We start from the raw sequence: 19099 nt of genomic DNA, 5'->3' as shown, positions 1-19099 counted from the left end.
CCGAGCCTCTGCCTTTGAGTCCCTGCCATCTTCATCTTTTTTCTCTCTCAGGAGGTTTTCTTGGACAGTCATTAGGTGCCTCTCTTCCAGGATCAGCTTTTAACAGCCTGCCGCTCTTTGCCATCTCTTCATCTCTTTCTCTTTCTCTGTGTTTATACTCTCCTTCCTCCATTTATCTCACCAGAAAACGATCCACAAGATTTCAATAATAATAACTAATATGTATTTACTGTGTGCTGGGCACCATGCTGAGTATTTTTTATCCATTATCCCATTTAATCTCCATAATCACCCTGTTAATTAGATACTATTACAACCTCCACTGCACAAATGAGGACATTGAGACCCAGAGAAATTATATATCTCATCCAATGTTGCACTACTGGTAAAACAGAGCCGGGATTCAAACACAGGTCAGTCCAACCTGACTAGCTAGCGTTTTAAACTATTATACAGAGCCTCTCAATGAAAGAGAAATGTAGCATGTTATTTTTAGAGGCAACTGAACACTTATATGCCAGGCTATCTTTACGCTGTGGGATGGATTTGTAGCTGAAAGATTTGATCATCAGCTTCGGGTGTTTCTGTGCAACTGAGAACAAACTGAGACTAAAGAGACAACAGAGTGAAGCCACGCGAGATTATTGGGCCCCTGGGTGGTTCTCCACAGGCCCCCTCACCACTTCACAGATATTTACATCAAGCGGCTTCCTGGTCATCATCCACACAGCATCCCATCTCACAGGTGCTTTTGACATTCCTAATGTGGCTCCATTTTCTCCTCCCCGTCTCCTGTTTCTAGTGCCAGGGAAGACCATTCATAAATCACCATTCTTCCTGCAAATCCTTAACCCTCTACAACCTGCCTGGAGTGTGGGGTTTTTTAATGCTTCCCTTGCCTTGAAGATTACCAACTTGTCTAGGCAGCCTTTCAGCTAACTCTTCAGTACCAAGTGCTGTGAGATGCTGATAAATGTTTTAAAGATGTACTGAATAATGCTTTCTTGTCCCCAAACTTGGTGCTATCCCCTAGTAAGCCCAAGAAATGATGATGGTGATGGTGGTGATCATGATGACAATGATGGTGGTGTACTTATTTATTGAGTACTTAACTATATTCCAGACACTTTACCTCCATAATCTCATTTAATCCTCAGTGTCAACCTTATGCGATAGCTACTATTATTATCATACCCATGATGAAAAATGAAGCTCAGAGAGATTAAGTAATCTGCCTAATGTTATCCAACTGAAAATTGGAAGAACTGAGATTTATAGCCAGGCAGTATATAGAATGCTAGACAGAGCCCATGGACAAGCAAATATCTGGTCATAAAAAGAAAATTTGCTCGTTTTCCCTTGGGTTCAATTCTTCTCTTCCAGCTATACCTGGGCTCTCTCCTCTCCATCCTGCGGTCTCAGGCAGAGAAGGAATGTTCCACAGATCTCCCTGACAGAGGGCTAACCATATTTCTTCTGCCAATGCATCTGATACCAAGAGAAAGTAGGTAGCCTGTATGTGCCATTCTCCCTCATGTTGAGGGATTCACTGAAAACTGTGGTTGCCCTTTGACACTTCTGCAGGAAAGCTCTAGTCTGCTATCTTTGGGGGAAATTCCACTGCTAGAAAAAGCGATAAAAGACAAGAAACCAATGATGAGCTGCTGGGCAGGAAGACTCTGGCCATTTCTTTGAGAAAGAATTGTTTGGTTCTGGAGGGCATCTGAACAATGCATGGGGTACTTTTCTTTCAGACAGCCTCACAGCTTCCTCCCTCACTCATTTCAGGTCTTTATTCAAAAGCTACCTTCTCAGTGAGATCTCTCTGAATCAAACTGCAACCCTCTCAAAGTTTATATTCTTTCCCTGCTTTGTTTTCTTCTCCTTAGGATGTATCACTGTCTAACATCCTGTGTGCCTTAATTTAGTCTGTTATCTGTCTCTTGCACTAGGATGTAAATTTCATGAGACAGGAATTTTTGTCTGTTTTGTTCATTGCCATTTCCCAGCACCCACAGCAATGCTTGGCACACAGTAGGGGTTCAGTAATTATTTGTTGAATGAACAAATACATCAAAGTCTTAAGTGTACAATCTGTAAAAGCTGAATGAGAGAATGGAAACAGCCATATTTCAGGGTAATTAATGATGGGAAAATGGTTGAGTTATATTACTACATTTTAACTATAGAAGTAATTGGGTCCATTTTAATGGTATTTGGTGTTGTGGCATAAATGGATATGATTTGGGGATTTAGAAATGCATAAACATTTTTCAATTAAAGTAAATGGAATTTACATTTTTTACTTAGAAGAATTCAGTCTATGAAGAATTTTTTAAGACTCTTCACAAGGCAGGGCTAGACTATAGTGAAAAATGAGAACCACTTAAATAAGTAACTGTGGTATATCAGTACTATGGAATATTATGCAACAGTTAAAAAGAATGTGCCTTAGGGGCCAGCCCAGTGACATAGTGGGTAAGTTCATGCACTTTGTTTCAGTGGCCCAGAGTTCACAGGTTCAGATCCTGGGTGCAAACCTACACACCACTCATCAAGACATGCTGTGGCAGCAACCCACATGCAAAGAAATAGAGGAAGATTGGCACAGATGTTAGCTCAGGGCCAATCTTCCTCACCAAAAGAAGAAGAAGAAGAAGAAGAATGTGTCTTAGTCAGTTTGGGTTATGGGCTATAACAAATAAACGTAGGCTGAATGACCTAAACAAACATTTATTCCTCCAATTCTGGAGGCTGGGAAGTCCAAGATCAAGGTGCTGGCAGATCTACTGTCTGGTGAGGGCCTACTTCCTCGTTTGCAGATGGCGGTCTTCTGGTTGCATCCTCATATGGCAGAGTGCAGAGAGGGAGAGGAAGCAAGCTCTCTCGTGTCTCTTCTTATAAGGGCACTAATCCCATTCATGAGGGCTCCACCCTCACAACCTAAATACTTTCCAAAAGCCCCACCTCCTACTGCCACCACATTGGGGATTAGCCTTCAACATAGGAGCTCTACAGGGACACAAACACTCAGTCGATAGCAGGATGGAATAGATCTCTGTGCTAACAGATAGAGCTCCAAGATGTGTCATTGAGCAAAAAAAGAAAGCTGCAGTATGGTACTGGGAGTATATTTATCGAAAATAACACATGCATACACACAAAAACATACTACACACACACACACCCCTAGAAGAAGATCTGGAAAGATACACACAAAACTATTAACAGTGCTTGTGGGCCGGCCCAGTGGTGCAACGGTTAAGTGCACGTGTTCTGCTTCCATGGCCCGGGGTTCGCCAGTTCAGATCCTGGGTGCGGACATGGCACCGCTTGGCACGCCATGCTGTGGTAGGCGTCCCACATATAAAGTAGAGGAAGATGGGCACGGATGTTAGCTCAGGGCCAGTCTTCCTTAGCAAAAAGAGGAGGATTGACAGTAGTTAGCTCAGGGCTAATCTTCCTTAAAAAAAAAAACAGTGCTTGCGACCAGCGTCAGGGAGATGGTCAGAATTTGACATGGTAATCAAAGGAGACTCTGGTGTTATTTGTAATATTTAAATATTTTTATAATGAAAATGTGTTAATGGATGACTTAAATAAGGAAATTTTTAAAAATCAAACCGAGAAGCAAAAGAAAATTGCCTCTGATCAGGGAAGTGAGAGGATAGGGCCCTGCCGGAGACTTACGTTGTAAATAAACTGTAAAATGCACAGGGTATTTTTCAACAGAAGAACCAGAAGTGTGAGAGAGAGCATCTAAATGATTTCGATTTGTTTGTCTTCAGTGTTCCTAAAAGGTTCTAAGACAAATTTGATGACTATACAAATCTCTCCTTGCTTTCCTCAGAAAAGCCCAAACTAAGTATTCCAAATGCATGGTTTGTGAAGACTGATGATGTAAACAGAAAAATCTGTCATTTCCATCTCATTGGAAAAAGACTCCAACTTCCTTAGCCAGACAGTCTCTCTGATCTTCCTCCTAAACCCGAACAGCTCTGGGATACATAATGACTACAGAAGCAATTTCAGAAACTTCTGGAGGGAACCGCCACACAAATAAATGAGTCTCTGGTTCAGAGTTATTAGCTTGATGCCCAAACGCATACCATATCTGCAAGAGGCAGTTTACAATCTGCTCATCTTGACAAATGTATCCCAAGGGGTTCAAATCCCTGCATTTGCAATTCCTGTCTCTCCCTCTCCAAATTTATGGCGAAATTGTAGACTCGGATAACGTGTCAGGGCTGAACGAACCGAGGTCTCTGCTCTGCTCCCGCAGCTCCATTTCCCTCAAAGAAGAGTAATAAATGGAAAGCAAACTCTCAGCAGATAATGAATCTGAGTCCTAATGACCTTCCTGAACTACAAAATGGATTCGTAATTTCCTTGGCATTGCCCAAACCATTTGGTGCCTGTAGTGACGTATGAAAACATTTTAGCCATTTGGGACCACGACTGTGCGTTTTTAACCATTTCCTCAATGATTCATGAAAGGTCAGAACTACTTTTCCCTGGCAAGGTAAGAATTGTCCGTCAATGGTATTGGAAGACTTCTTTCCCACCTGCCCTGTGTATTGCCTTGATGGGGGTGTGATTGGTTATTAACAAGTCTTGGTCTATTCTGCAGCCTCTGGGACCACAGTATGGCCATCTGTGTAAGATATGGGTGTTACAAGCCAATGCCTGGTATCCTACATCTCTCTCTCTTTTAAAACCACTTGGTCTCTGGCAAGGAAGGTAGAGTGAAGACTCGCATTTATTCAAAGGAAGTCTTGTGCAAAATAACATTTGCTTGCTGAACAATGCCCAGTCTGTCACTCGGCTGGTCGTCTCCATCTGGATTTGCTGAAAAGGCAGCAGTTGGTCATTCACTGCTGGGCAGCAATACCAAATGGGAGTAATATACATCAAATCGTCTGAAATTAGTTGGCTTAAAAGATGAAAGGCTCATTGATTTTTAAAAGCCTTCCATGTATTGCATCCAAATGTTGCCTTTTTGCTTCTTTGAGGTTGTAACATATTTTTCATTCCAGAGCTATAACTGAAACAAATCATGAGGTAAAGTAAAAGAGGAGAACATCTATTGATTTTCATGAACCTATACTCTTCATTCATTCAATCATCCAGCCAGCCAGCCAGTTCACAAACACTTATTGCAACTGCCATGCAACTCTACTAAATAAAATAGGGTTCAATTTGAAATTCACCTTGTACTTCTATCATCCAAAATTATATATATCATTTTGAGCAAAGAAATCCATTGGACATATCCAGAGCTTCTTGCAACCACTCACCTATATGCTGATGACACCCAAATTTCTGACATCAATCTAAATTCCAGCCATATAGTCAACTTCCTACCAGACACCTGTACATCAGTATTTAGGTGTCCCACTAAACTTAGTCTGAACATGTCCAAGTTGAATTCATCTTCTTTCCCCCTCCTCCTACCATCACTGTCCCAGGTGGATGCATAGTGTTACTCTCCCAGAAGTCTAGCTGCCACCCTGGGTTGTCACTTTTTTTCATCCTCAGCAGGGCAAGTTGAGGTTTTCAAGCACTATCAATTACTACTTCTTTGTTTATCTTCCTCCATCCCATTGCCTTAGTCTTGTTTCATTTTCTTCTCATCCATCCTGTGAACTAGTGTAATAGATACTGAGGGGTAGCAGAATATGCCACCCCAAATATGACTGTAGGAGTTCAAGATACGCTACCCCAAAGTATGCTGCTTTGGTATGTTGATTATTTTGAGCCGTAGGCACTTGAAAAACAGTAAATGCAGGGAGAGACTTTCTCTGAACTCCCCTTATCTGCTTAAAGACAGATCCTCCAAAAAGAACTCAGTTGTCATAGATCCCCTCCCCTGGAGATTCATCAACTAGGGAGGATTGACTCTTATCAAAGGAGAGGAGACTAGAAGTCCATACCACACCCAGAGAAACCTAGTCACAAACTATCATACCTCCCATCTATTCTTATAAAGGCCCATTCGTGTTTCCTAAAGTCATTTATTCTCCCTAAGAGGCCTATACGCCCTCTCCCCTTTCCCTATTAAGATGCTATTTAAGCCTGAATTCTAAGTCACCTCAAGGAGTTACTCATTTTTCCCTGAGTATCTTCCATGTATACATGAAGATACATGTTAGTAAACTTCTGTTTGTTTTTCTCTTGTTAATCTGTCTTTTATTACGTGGTCTCAGCTGAGAACCCAGAAGGATAGAGGGAAAATTACTTTTCCTCCCCAACAATACCATGCTGGTGTTGACGCTGAACCTCTTAATCTCAAGTTCGTGTGCCTGATGCACACTAAGCCAATCACGAGACATCAGTGCTTTGAGATGGAAAAAGGTTTATTCAAATTGGCCAAAATGAGAAGACAGAAGGATAGGTTCTCTCAAATCCACCTTAACAAGAGAAGAAAGCAGAGGTTTTAGAGAGCTAAGGGGCTAGGCAGGAGAAGTTTCAGAGAAACAAAGGGGTAATCCATGTTTCTCTCGCTCCAGATAAGCTCTTGGACAATCTGACTTCTGGGGGTCAGTGGCAGCTGGGGGCTGGTTATCTGGTGATCATATCTTCCTTTAAGGCATTCTTTTTCTTCTGTAAAACAAACTCACAAATCCTTGTGACCCTTGAGTCATCCCTCAAGTTAAACAAGAAAACAGTAAATGGACAAGATTAACTTCTTTTCATAACAAGGTGGAAAGGTAATCTTATTGAATATTTACAGCAACCCTCAGGCACCCAGCTTCATGGTCAGCACAGGTCTCAGTCCGGTTCTCATCGCCCATGATGGTGTGGTCAGCATGGTCTCTCTCAGAGCACAAATCTGGTTGTTCCTCAGATTAAAACCCTCACTGGCTCACCCCAGCATTCAGGAAAATACCCAAACAAGACCCTCTCCAGTCTGGTCTCTGCCTACCTTTTCAGGCACCTTCATCAATTCTTCCCACAAGACTCAAGGGTAAAACCCACCGAGATCCTCGTGGGTTGCCCCTTGCACCATGCTCTCTCTCACCTCTGTGCAGTGGCAACTTAACTTATGCGGCTGCCACCATGCATTGATTGGAGCCCAAGAGAGACCTATATGAAATGAAGGACAGCATTGACAATGTCATAGACAATGCATTTCTAAATCAGTACTGCATCGTTAACACAAGTGAAATTGGGCTTTAATGGAATTTATCTTTCACTGGATTTTTTAAAAATCTGGTTATAGTATAAACCCAAAAGAGTGGATGAAATTCCATAAATCCTCCAGTGTCTCAATCTTCTCTTACTGCAACCATTCAAAAACTGGTATTTACGGATAATTGGGAAGGAAAAAAAGGATTTTCCAGGGAAGTATGTTTAACCAATAATAAACCCTTTTTTTTTTTTAACTATAGAAACTTCCCAAACGTTTTAGTTTATTATTGTGCATTAGAACTCTCCAAAAAGCAGATTTAAGGTATAGCTTTTCTCCAGGTTGAACAGAGAAGCCTGATTCTGGAACATCAATTAACAGGTCCTACAGTGGTGTTCCTCTGAATGCAATCTGGCTTCTCTCTGTTCCAATAAGCTTTGGTGTAATAAATCACTCCTTCAGCTGTGCAACAGCATTTAAGGCCTCTCTCCTAAATCTTTAATTGGTTAAGCAGTTACAAGCTCAAATTATATAGCGTAAAAAATATCATAACACATCACAGTATTGTCAGGTTTCTCTTGCAGAACTCTGACATTCTCAAGCTTAATAAAACCCACCTCTCTCTCATATTAATTACCTCAATGTCCTTGAAATAGAGAATATCACAGTTACCACTATTTGCAAAGAGAGCATATTTCTGTCTCCTGTCTCCTGCATGCCAGGAGCCCACTCTGTGTGTATGTGTGTATGTGTGTGTTTTGGAGGACACATAGATCTTGAATGAGAGCCCCCTTTTCTGTACATCACTGCCCAAGTGCCTGTATATGTGTTCCTTCCTCCCTGTTCAACTTATTCTTTAGACTCAGATTGTGTCCCCTCCTCCAGGAAGTCTTCCCTCACTTCTGTCTTCCACCTTTATTTAGCTGTCCCTTGTCTGGGCTCCCATACCAGTCTATCCATTAAGTTCACAAATTTTCACAAACACTTACTGGGTAATTTCTCCATCAGGCAGCTGGCTTGGTGCTGGGACTTCAGAGAGAGATAAAACCAGTCCCTCAAGGAGTTAAGATGCAGCTCAGCCCTTTTCTGACTGCATTATAATTGTTTGGGTTACCTGTCTTTGCCATCGGACTGTGCCTGGCATAATGTAGGTATTATGTTAACAAACGGATGGATAAATGAAAGACCTTCACCTCAGCAATATGTTAATAATCAAAAAGGAGCCCATCGGAGGCCTCCGTATGTAAAAAACTTCAATTAAATTTCACTGAAAAAACTGCTAATACACTAGGTCTAGGTGCTGGGATGGTGGGGTAGGTTCCACACTGCTCAACTGTTCGGGGGTGTTAATTAAACAGGAAGGAGAGATGGAGGCTCAGACACTGGGGCACAAGTAGGCCAACCTGTCTCCCTGGGGAGGGGAGGCCTACATGCCCAGGGCTCATACAACTGGTTCCCAAGAACTGGCTCCCAAGAGAGGTGGGATAACCTGGTTCTTCCACCCTTACCCAACCCATCTAAACGAGCAGATTCTGCAGACCACAGCCTGTGTGATTTCTGACTATGATGAAATTTCAGGCGCTACATTGATCTGATTATTCTGTAAAAAAGCAACAATTACTGAATAATGGAGAACTTTTCTTGTAGTATTAGTCTGCTATTTAGATAGCTAGAATACAATAGTCAATTTTTTAAAATACTCTTTTTCTCTACTGAATTTTTCACTCTGAATAATCTAAGAAAAAAATCTCACCGCGATGTAGTCATTGAGCACTGTGGTTTGTTTTGGCAGAGAGGATCTTTGTTATGATAAATTGCTTAAAAATAAAACCTACGTTGTTCGTTTGCCGAAGGAGGAAGGGGAATAGAGATGATTTCCTGTCTCTCTGAAGCAAATTTCAAGTATAAAGATGTGTTTTGAACCCAGTAAGCAGAAAGGGACTTTTCAGGTGCTCAGTTCACAGTCTTTCCTCATCAATATTTGGGTGTTTTGCATTATAATTAATATCATTCACCACAAGGGATCTTGACATGAGTTGAAAGACTTTAACTCTTTTAAATAATCGATTGAACAATTACTCATTGATCCCATTTTATGAGCATGCAGAGCAAAAAGCTTCATTTCCTGCAGTTCTCACAACACCAAATAATTGAGCTCTTTAGAGGTACTTTGGTGAGAGACAAGAGAAACATTTGTGTAAGAGTGCTTGTGGCAGAGTATTGTCCGTAAGTACACCCTCCAAGCACTGTGGGGCCACAGACCTATGATACAGAGCCCCCTATTAGAAGTGCTTGTGAAAGGCATTTGTCTGTTTTGCACAATCTTTGTTTTCTAAGAAAAAAGAATCTACTTTTACCTCCGCAGAGAGAGAGGCCATGATTAAGATGCAACAGAACAGAGGGTTAAGAGCACGGACTTTGATCCAGACCACCTGGGTTCAAATCTCAACTTTGTCACTTAAATGCTGTATGACCTTGAGCAAGTTATTTAACCTCTCTTTGCCTTAATTTCTTCAACCTATAAATTGAGGTGATAAGGGTACTTATCTCTTAGTGTTGTGAGATAAAATGAATTAACTAATGCATGCTAAGTGCTTAAAATAGTGTCTGGCACATAATTGTACTATTATTATTAGTCCCTTCCCCAACTCCTATCCCAACATTGGGCAGTGGTTGTATGAGCTATGACTGCCCTAAAGCAACTGAAAAAAGATAGCAGATAGATATCTTTTCGTGTGAGTCAAGGAAGCCTCTCCCCAAATGCACACAGCTAGAAGCTAGACTTAGAAATGGTAAACAACCCTTTCAGAACCCTAGTCCATATGTCTCCCTAGAGAATTGACTTCCTTTGCAAACATGAATTTCATGTCAGGGGAAAATAAACATTTAAAGGCAGCTGGAAAGAATCAAGGCTCCATATAAGGATATAAACTGATGCCTGTCTTTACCAGATGCCAAATCCCTGAAAGGACTATCTCTGAAAAAATGTTTAAACTACACAAAACAAATTGTCAGTTGCAGGGGGTGGAGAAGAGAAGATTTTTTTTTTTTTTTTAAAGATTTTACTTTTTGCTTTTTCTCCCCAAAGCCCCCCGGTACATAGTTGTGTATTCTTCATTGTGGGTTCTTCTAGTTGTGGCATGTGGGACGCTGCCTCAGCGTGGTCTGATGAGCAGTGCCATGTCCGCGCCCAGGATTCGAACTAACGAAACACTGGGCCGCCTGCAGCGGAGCGCGCGAACTTAACCACTCGGCCACGGGGCCAGCCCCAAGAAGAGAAGATTTTTAAGTCACCATCCTTTATTCAGCATTGCAGAGAGAGGGGCAGGCTATGGTTTATACTAAAAACGGACTAAAATAAAAAGCAGAGCGCACTACCGCGGGCAAAGGAGACCTTGTCTTATTCCCAGTTCCATCACTGATGAGCTCAGTGATGTGACCTTGGGTGAAACCCTCCACCTCTGGGGGCTTCAGTTTCCTCAGCTATAAAATGAGACAGTTGAACCAGTTGATCTCTAAGATTTCTTACAGCTCAGACATCCTGTGGTTTTATGAAATAAAATAGATGTTAGATGTTGTACCCAGCAGGCAACGGAAACCAACTCTGGAAATTTAAGCAGGAAATGGATCTTTTTGCAGGATATTACTGGTAGCTCACAGAATCAAAGGGAAGGCTTGAGGACCAGGCTCAGAACCAAGGCAGTTTGGTGGGAATAGGGGTGTACTGGAGTGTCTAGAAGCAGGAAGAACGCAACTCTGCTGCTGGAATGAATAACCCCCAATCATTTTTTCCACCCCCATGTCACTGTACCCATAAATCACAGTCCTAAGATAGAGGGTCAAATTGGTCTAGCTCAAGTCACATGTCACCCCTGGTCTGGTGGGCAAGAACCTGATTTACTGTCCTACCAAGACATCATTCAATGGGCGAGAGGTGATTCCCTACAATGAGACTGGCATAAGGTTGTGAAAGAAAAGTAATGACTACTGTGCCACTCTTCACTACAAATGCTGTGTTTGCCTTCATGGTATCACATACTGGTATCACTATTCTGTGAAAATAGATGGACTATTTCTACAGTTCGTCTGAAAACAGACATATCTTTGGAGGGGGATAATGGCCCCATGACAACATTGTGGACATCCATCACAAAATGTTGGGCAATGACACATGCTTGAAGAATATCTTTAGCACGCCTCAAGAGATTGTCCTGAGGAAAAAAACAAGCTCGTGCTTTAAGTCAGTTTCTCTCTGCACATCTCCTTGGAATTGAGGAAGAACATTCACAGATGCACCTAACAGTCATTTTCCTCTTCTTCCACGTTTGGAAAGCCTTGTTTTTATTCTAATGGTCAATTCCCCTCCCCACCTTAAGAACTAGACAAATCTTTTTTTCTTTTCCTTTTCTTTTCTTTTTTTTTTTTTTTTTTTTGCTGGGGAAGATTCACCCTGAGCTAACATCTGTGCCAATCTTCCTCTGTTTTGTATGTGGGTCGCCACCACAGCATGGCTGCCAACAAGTGGAGTAGGTCCACAGCCAGGAACAGAACTCAGGCCTCCAAAGTGGAGCAGTGCACCAAACTTAACCACTAGCCTACAGGGCCAGCCCCAGAACAAGACAAATCTTGATCCTTCTAAACTAGTCATGATGGTCCCATTTCCCCTGTCATTGCTGGTTTAAGGGTGGGTCTGTGATCCAATTCTAGATGCTCTGGCATGAGGGAAAATCTACTGGAGTAGGGGTGGGGGGCTTCTTGTAAAGGTTTCTTTACTCTTAAAAAGGACATTGTGGTGTAAGGATATGATGATTGTTGGTGCCATTGTACCACCATTTAATACAATCTCTCTTGAAATCGTGCGAGGGGAAGCCTGAAGACAAAAGTCAAGAAATTGAAGGTGGCAGAGAGGAAAGGGAGGAAAGAACCTGGGTGCTTGATGAAGTGAGTTCTTGAATTAGCCAACCCTGGAAGCACTCTATTGAGAATTTCTGCTAGGTAAGATAAGAAATCTTCTTATCATTTAAGTCATTTTGAATTGAGCCTGCTGTTATTTGCAGATGAGAGTATCTTATTTGATAACCCACAAAACAATATTCTTCCAGTAAGTAGCAGTGTTATCTCCATACTTTCCTCTGGTAACAGAACAGCCTTAACTCTCAGGGGGAAAATAACTCATCCAGAGGATTTTGTGAAGTATGATTTTTTGCTAAGATGTTCTGTTTTCTGCCTGCTCATACATGCACACTTCATCTTGTGCTTCAAATCACAGACACTTCTAGACCACTCTGTCTTTACTAAAGTACATGATTCTCAGTTCACAGAGGATATTTTTTAATGTATCTTTTAGTTGTCGTACTTCTCAGTTAATCTGATAATATATCTTATTTAGATTTTTTAAATGTCAGAACTTCTTTCCACTTATTATCCTAAGATCACAACCCATCAGAATAGCACAAATAGGTGAAGGTGGTTAAGAAAGATGTAGACAGGGGTCGGCCTGGTGGCACAGCAGTTAAGTTCACATGTTCCGCTTCTCAGCAGCCCGGGGTTTGCCAGTTCGGATTCTGGGTGTGGACATGGCACTGCTTGGCAAAAGTCATGCTATGGTAGGCATCCCACATATAAAGTAGAGGAAGATGGGCATGGATGTTAGCTCAGGGCCAGTCTTCCTCAGCAAAAAGAAGAGGATTGGCAGTAGTTAGTTAGCTCAGGGCTAATCTACCTCAAAAAAAAAAAAAAGATGTAGACAGAAAAGAAAAGTAAAATAAATAGAGAGGGAAAGAAGTAAGCTCAAACTATGAAAATAAACTGTGTCAGAAAATTCTGTCCAAGTCTTTATTCCACATGTCTTACATGAATGGAAAGGAATATAGTTGGAAGAGAGAAAGAGAGATAGAGAGACAGACAGACAGAAGCTATCTACTGACAGAGGGAGAAAGAAAGACACAATTCATACAATATTTGCCTTTTGTAAAATTTGATTGTAATAAATATTGAGCAGGTACAAAAGTGTATTCTAAGATATATGGAGGAGATGATGTCAAGATGGTGGCATAGACAGAATCTGAACTCACCTCCTCTCAAGGACACAACAAATTTACAACTACTCTTGGAAAAATTACCCCTGACAGAGAACTGAAAACTGGATAAAAAGAACCCCCACAACAAAGGACAGTGCTGACTGAGGTGGAAGAGGCAGAAATTCCTTTCTGGAGAGAAAAATGCCACCTTTGCAAGCTGCAGTGCTTCATGGCTGGCTGGAAGCAATCCTAAGGTATGACGCGTTCCCTGGAAAGCAGGGGATCTGAGTGGGGGAGCATTACTGCTATAAGCAGCTTGTGGACTCAGCACAACCGAGACAAGTGTCATAATATCTGGCTTTGCTGGCTACTAACAACAATAGGGAGTACTCCCAGAAAAGCTATGGGACATAAGGGGGAAAAAAGCCTGCTCTTAAAGGACCCACACACAAATTCACAGAATTTGTATCAGAAAGCAACCTAAAATCACCAGAAAGAAAGGTGCACAGTCCTTTGGTGAAAAGAGACTCACCTGATGGGCTCTGGGTACTTCTCAGTGAGAGGTGAGACTGCTCCAGGGACGGAGACATTGGTGGCAGCCATTATTGTGACCTAGTACAGGAGTGCTGACATAGACACTGGCAGGCCATTGGAGTTCTTCCCCTGGTCTGTTAGCCCAGGGTCTGCCCCACCCACTAGAGCACCAATTTAATCCATCTCAGCCAGGGCAGGCAGCCTACCCTAGGGACTGGCCACACCCAACAGCAAGCCCTAAGACAATTTGTGGGCCTGCACAGGCTGGGTGCCTGGAACCTCTGCAGTCAGGGTGAGTAGGTCCGCCTCTGCAGGGTAGAGCATGCACAAGGAGCAGGTGGAGTGTGGGGGCATTGGTGGAGTGTGTGGTGCCTCTGCAATGGGGTGACTGGGTCCACTTCAGTGGGCTGGACATGTGCGTGAGGCAGGACTGTGTTGATGGGGTGTATGGCCCTGTGAGTGGTGGGGCTTGTCAGTTGCAGCAGATTTGTGCTTCCCAAACAGCCACATAGGGGACCAGCCCCACCTTCCAAAGCCTAAAGCAAATGGGTGCTCCCATGCCTGAGCCTGGCCCCACCCAGCTGAAACCCTGAGAGAGTTGACAACAGCCTTGTAGGCCAGAGGCCTACAGTAATTGTAAGCCCCTGAGCCTAGCAACCAGCCACACTGGGGGCCTACTCACTTAACAGAAAAAGTGTAATGGGAATGTGCTATTAGACCTTGCAGCCAACTGTGCTGGGGCTCCCCACACCTGATAAAGTGACTGAAGGGTCCATAGCAGCCACAGGGAGTGGAGTATTACAACCAGCCGGCCAGGGGGACAGCCTAGTCTCCCTGGGCACCTGTAGCAAGAGCAACCCTGCCACAACAGAAGGACACATGTAGCCCACACAGGGGAATTCCTGGAATATTTGGAACTGGTGACAAGAAGGAAGCACACTGCTGGGCCTTATAAGGCCACTTCTTCAAGATAAGGAGACATAGCTGACCTACCTCATACATATATATAAACACAGAGAAGGAGGCAAAATGAGAAGACAAAGGAATACGTTCCAAGTAAGGGAACAGGGCAAAACCCCAGAAAAAGAACTAAATGAAGCAGAAATAAACAATCTACCTGACAAAGAGTTCAAACAAAAAGTCATAAGGATGCTGACTGATCTTGGGAGTAGAATGGATGAACTCAGTGAGAACTTCAAAGAATTGGAAAAGATAAAAAAGAACCAATCAGAAATGAAGAATACAATACCAGAAACGAAAAATTCATTAGAGGGACTCAATAGCAGAGTAGATGATACAGAAGAACAGATCAGCGAGCTGGATAAAAGACTAGAGGAAATCACCCAAGCTGAACACAGAAAAGAAAAAAGAATTAAAAAGAATGAGGACAGTCTAAGGGACAATATCAAGCACACTAACATCCATATTATATGTGTCCCAGAAGGAGAAGAGAGACACAAAGGAGCAGAGAATCTATTTTAAGAAATAATAGCTGAACATTTTCCTAACCTAAGGAAGGAAACAGACATGCAGGTACGAGAAGCACAGAGAGTACCAAACAAGACAAACCAAAAGAGGCCCACACCAAGACACATTATAATTAAAATGTCAGCAATTAAAGACAAAGAGAGAATCCTAAAAACCACAAGAGAAAGTCAATAAGTTACATACAAAGGAAACCCCATAAGGCTATCAGCTGACTTCTCAGCAGAAACCTTGCAGGCTAGAAGGGAGTGGCATATTTAAAGTGCTGAAAGGAAAAAAACCCACAGTCAAGAATACTCTACCCAGCAAGGTTATCATTCAGAATGAAAGGAGAGATAAAGAGTTTCCAAGACAAGCAAAAATGAAAGGAGTTTATCACCAAGAAACTAGCCTTACAAGAAATGCTAAAGGGACTTATTTGAGTGGGAAAGAGAAGACCACAGATAGGAACAAGAAAATCATCAAAAAACAAAAAGAGAGCAGTAAAATCACTGATAAAGGCAAATATATAGTAAAGGCAGAAGATCAACCACCTATGAAGGTCAAAAGACAAAAGTACTAAAATTATCTATTTCCATGATAAGAGGGTAACAGATATACACACACACACACAAAAGAGGTTAGATATGATATCAAAAACATAAAATGTGGGAGGAGGGAATTAAAAGCATAGAGCTTTTAGCAAGAGTTCAAACTAAAGAGACCATCAACTTAATATAGATTGCTATATATGTAGGTTATTATATCTGAATGTCATGGTAATCACAAATCAGAAATCTATAATAAATACACAAAAAATTAAGAGAAAAGAACCAAACATACTATTAAAGAAAGCCATCAAACCACAAAGGAGGAGAGCAAGAGAAGAAAGGAACAGAGAAGAACTACTAAAACACCTAGAAAAAAGGCAACAAAGTAGCAATAAGTACATACTTATCAATAGCTACTTCAAATGTCAATAGACTAAATGCTCCAATCAAAAGGGATATGGTGGCTGATTGGATTTTAAAAAGCAAGACCCATATATATGCTGCATACAAGAGACACACTTCAGACCTAAAGACACTCACAAACTGAAAGTGAAGGGATGGAAAAAGATACTCCATGCAAATAGCAATGATAAAAAAGCTGGGGTAATAATACTTATATCAGACAAAATAGACTTTAAAACAAAAACTGTAACAAGACACAAAGAAGGGCACTACCTAATGATAAAGGGAACAATCCAACAAGAGGATATAACACTTGTAAATGTCTATGCACCCAACATAGGAGCTCCCAAATATATAAAGCAATTATTAACAGACATAAAAGGAGAAATAGACAGTAACACCATAATAGTAGGGAACTTTAATGCTCCACTTACACCAACGGATAGATCATCCAAACAGAAGATCAATAAGGAAACATTGGCCTTAACTGACACCTTATGCCAGATGGACTTAGCAGAAATATACAGAACAGTCCATCCAAAAACTGCAGAATATGCATTCTTTTCAAATGCACATGGAACATTCTCCAGGATAGATCACATATTAGGCCACAAAATAAGTCTCAATAAATTTAAGAAGATTGAAATAATACCAAGCATCTTTTCTGACCACAATGGTATGAAACTAGAAATCAACTACGGGAAGAAAATCAGAAAAGCCACAAATATGTGGAGATTAAATGAAATGCTACTGAACAATGATTGGGTCAATGAAGAAATCAAAGAAGAAATAAAAAAATATATGGACACAAATGAAAATGAATATACAACATGCCAAAATTTATGGGAAACAGCAAAAGCAGTTCTAAGAGCGAAGTTTATAGCAATACAGGCCTACCTCAACAAATAAGAAAACTATCAAATAAACAATCTAACAGTGCACCTAAAGGAACTGGAAAAAGAACAAACAAAGCCCAAAATCAGTAGAAGGAAGGAATAATAAAAATCAGAGCAGAAATAAGTGAAATAGGGACTTAAAAAAATAATAGAAAAAAATCAATGAAACTAAGAGCTCATTCTCTGAAAAGATAAAACTGAGAAACCTTTAGCTAGACTCACCAAGGAAAAAAGAGAGAAGGTCAAATAAATAAAAATCAGAAATTAAAGAAGAGAAATTACAACTGACACCTTAGAAATACAAAAGATTATAAAAAAAAAAATACTACAAGAAGCTATATACCAACAAATTGGATAATCTAGAGATGGATAAATTCTTAGAATCATATAACCTTCCAAAACTGAATCAGGAAGAAATATAGAATTTGAATAGACCAATCACCAGGAAGGAGATAGAAACAATAATCAAAAACTCCCAAAAAATAAAAGTCCAGGACCAGACAGTTCCCCTGGTGAATTCTACCAAACATTCAAAGAAGACTTAATACCTATCCTTCTTAAACTCTTCCAAAAAATTGAAGAGGAGGGGAAGCTTCCTAACTCATTCTACAAAACCAACATTATCCTGATACCAAAACCAGACAACACACAAAAAAAGAAAATTACAGGCCAATATCACTGATGAACACCGATGCAAAAATCCTCAACAAAATACTAGCAAACTGAATACAACAATAGATTAAAAGGATCATACACCATGATCAAGTGGGATTTATTCCAGGGATGCAGGGATGATTCAACATCTGCAAGTCAATCAACATGATATACCACATTAACAAAATGAAGACTAAAAATCACATGATTATCTCAATAGATACAGAGAAAGCATTTGACAAGATACACCATCCATTTATGATAAAAACCTAAGTAAAATGCATATAGAAGGAAAGTATTTCAACATAAAAAAGGCCGTATACAACAAACCCACAGCTAATATCATTCTCAATGGAGAAAGACCAAAGGCTATCCCTCTAAGAACAGAAACGAGACAAGGATGCCCACTGTCACTACTCTTATTTAACATAGTATTGGAAGTCCTAGCCAAAGCAATCAGGCAAGAAAAGGAAATAAAAGGGATCCAAATTGGAAAGGAGGAAGTAAAACTGTCACTATTTGTGGATGACATGATTTTATATATAGAAAACCCTAAAGAATCCACCAAAAAAGTTCTAGAAATGATAAGTGAATATGGTAAATTTGCAGGATACAAAATCAACACACAAAAATCAGTTGCGTTTCTATACACTAACAATGAAGTAGCAGAAAGAGAAATTAAGAATACGATCCCATTTACAATTGAAACAAAAAGAATAAAATACCTGGGAATAAACCTGACCAAAGTGGTGAAAGATCTGTACACTGAAAACTATAAAACACTGTTGAAAGAAATTGAAGAAGACATAAAGAAATGGAAAGATAGTCTGTGCTCTTAGATTGGAAGAAATAACATAGTTAAAATGTCCATACTTCCTAAAGCAATCTACAGATTCAATGCAATCCCAATCAAAGTTCCAACATTTTTCACAGAACTAGAACAAAGAAAGCTAAAATTTATATGGAACAACGAAAGACCCCAAGGGGGCCAGCCCTGTGGCTGAGTGGTTAAGTTCACACGCTCTGCTTTGGTGGCCCAGGGTTTCACTGGTTTGGATCCTGAGCGTAGACATGGCGCCGCTCATCAGGCCACGCTGAAGCGGTGACCCACATGCCACAACTAGTAAGACCCACAACTAAAATACACAACTATGTACTGAAGGGATTTGGGGAGAAAAAGCAGAAAAAAAAAAAAGAAGATTGGCAACGGTTGTTAGCTCAGGTGCCAATCTTTAAGAGAAAAAAAAAAAAAAGACCCCAAATAGCCAAAAGAATCCTGAGAAAAAAGAACAAAGCTGGAAGTATCACACCCCTTGATTTCAAAATATACTACAAAGCTATAGTAACCAAAATAGCATGTTACTGGCACAAAAACAGACACACAGGTCAATGGAACAGGATCGAGAGCCCAGAAATAAACCCACACATTTATGGACAGCTAATTTTCAA

The sequence above is a fragment of the Equus quagga genome, unplaced genomic scaffold, assembly GCF_021613505.1.
Source record: "Equus quagga isolate Etosha38 unplaced genomic scaffold, UCLA_HA_Equagga_1.0 146_RagTag, whole genome shotgun sequence".
NCBI lineage: Eukaryota > Metazoa > Chordata > Mammalia > Perissodactyla > Equidae > Equus > Equus quagga.
This window is presented reverse-complemented; position numbering follows the sequence as displayed.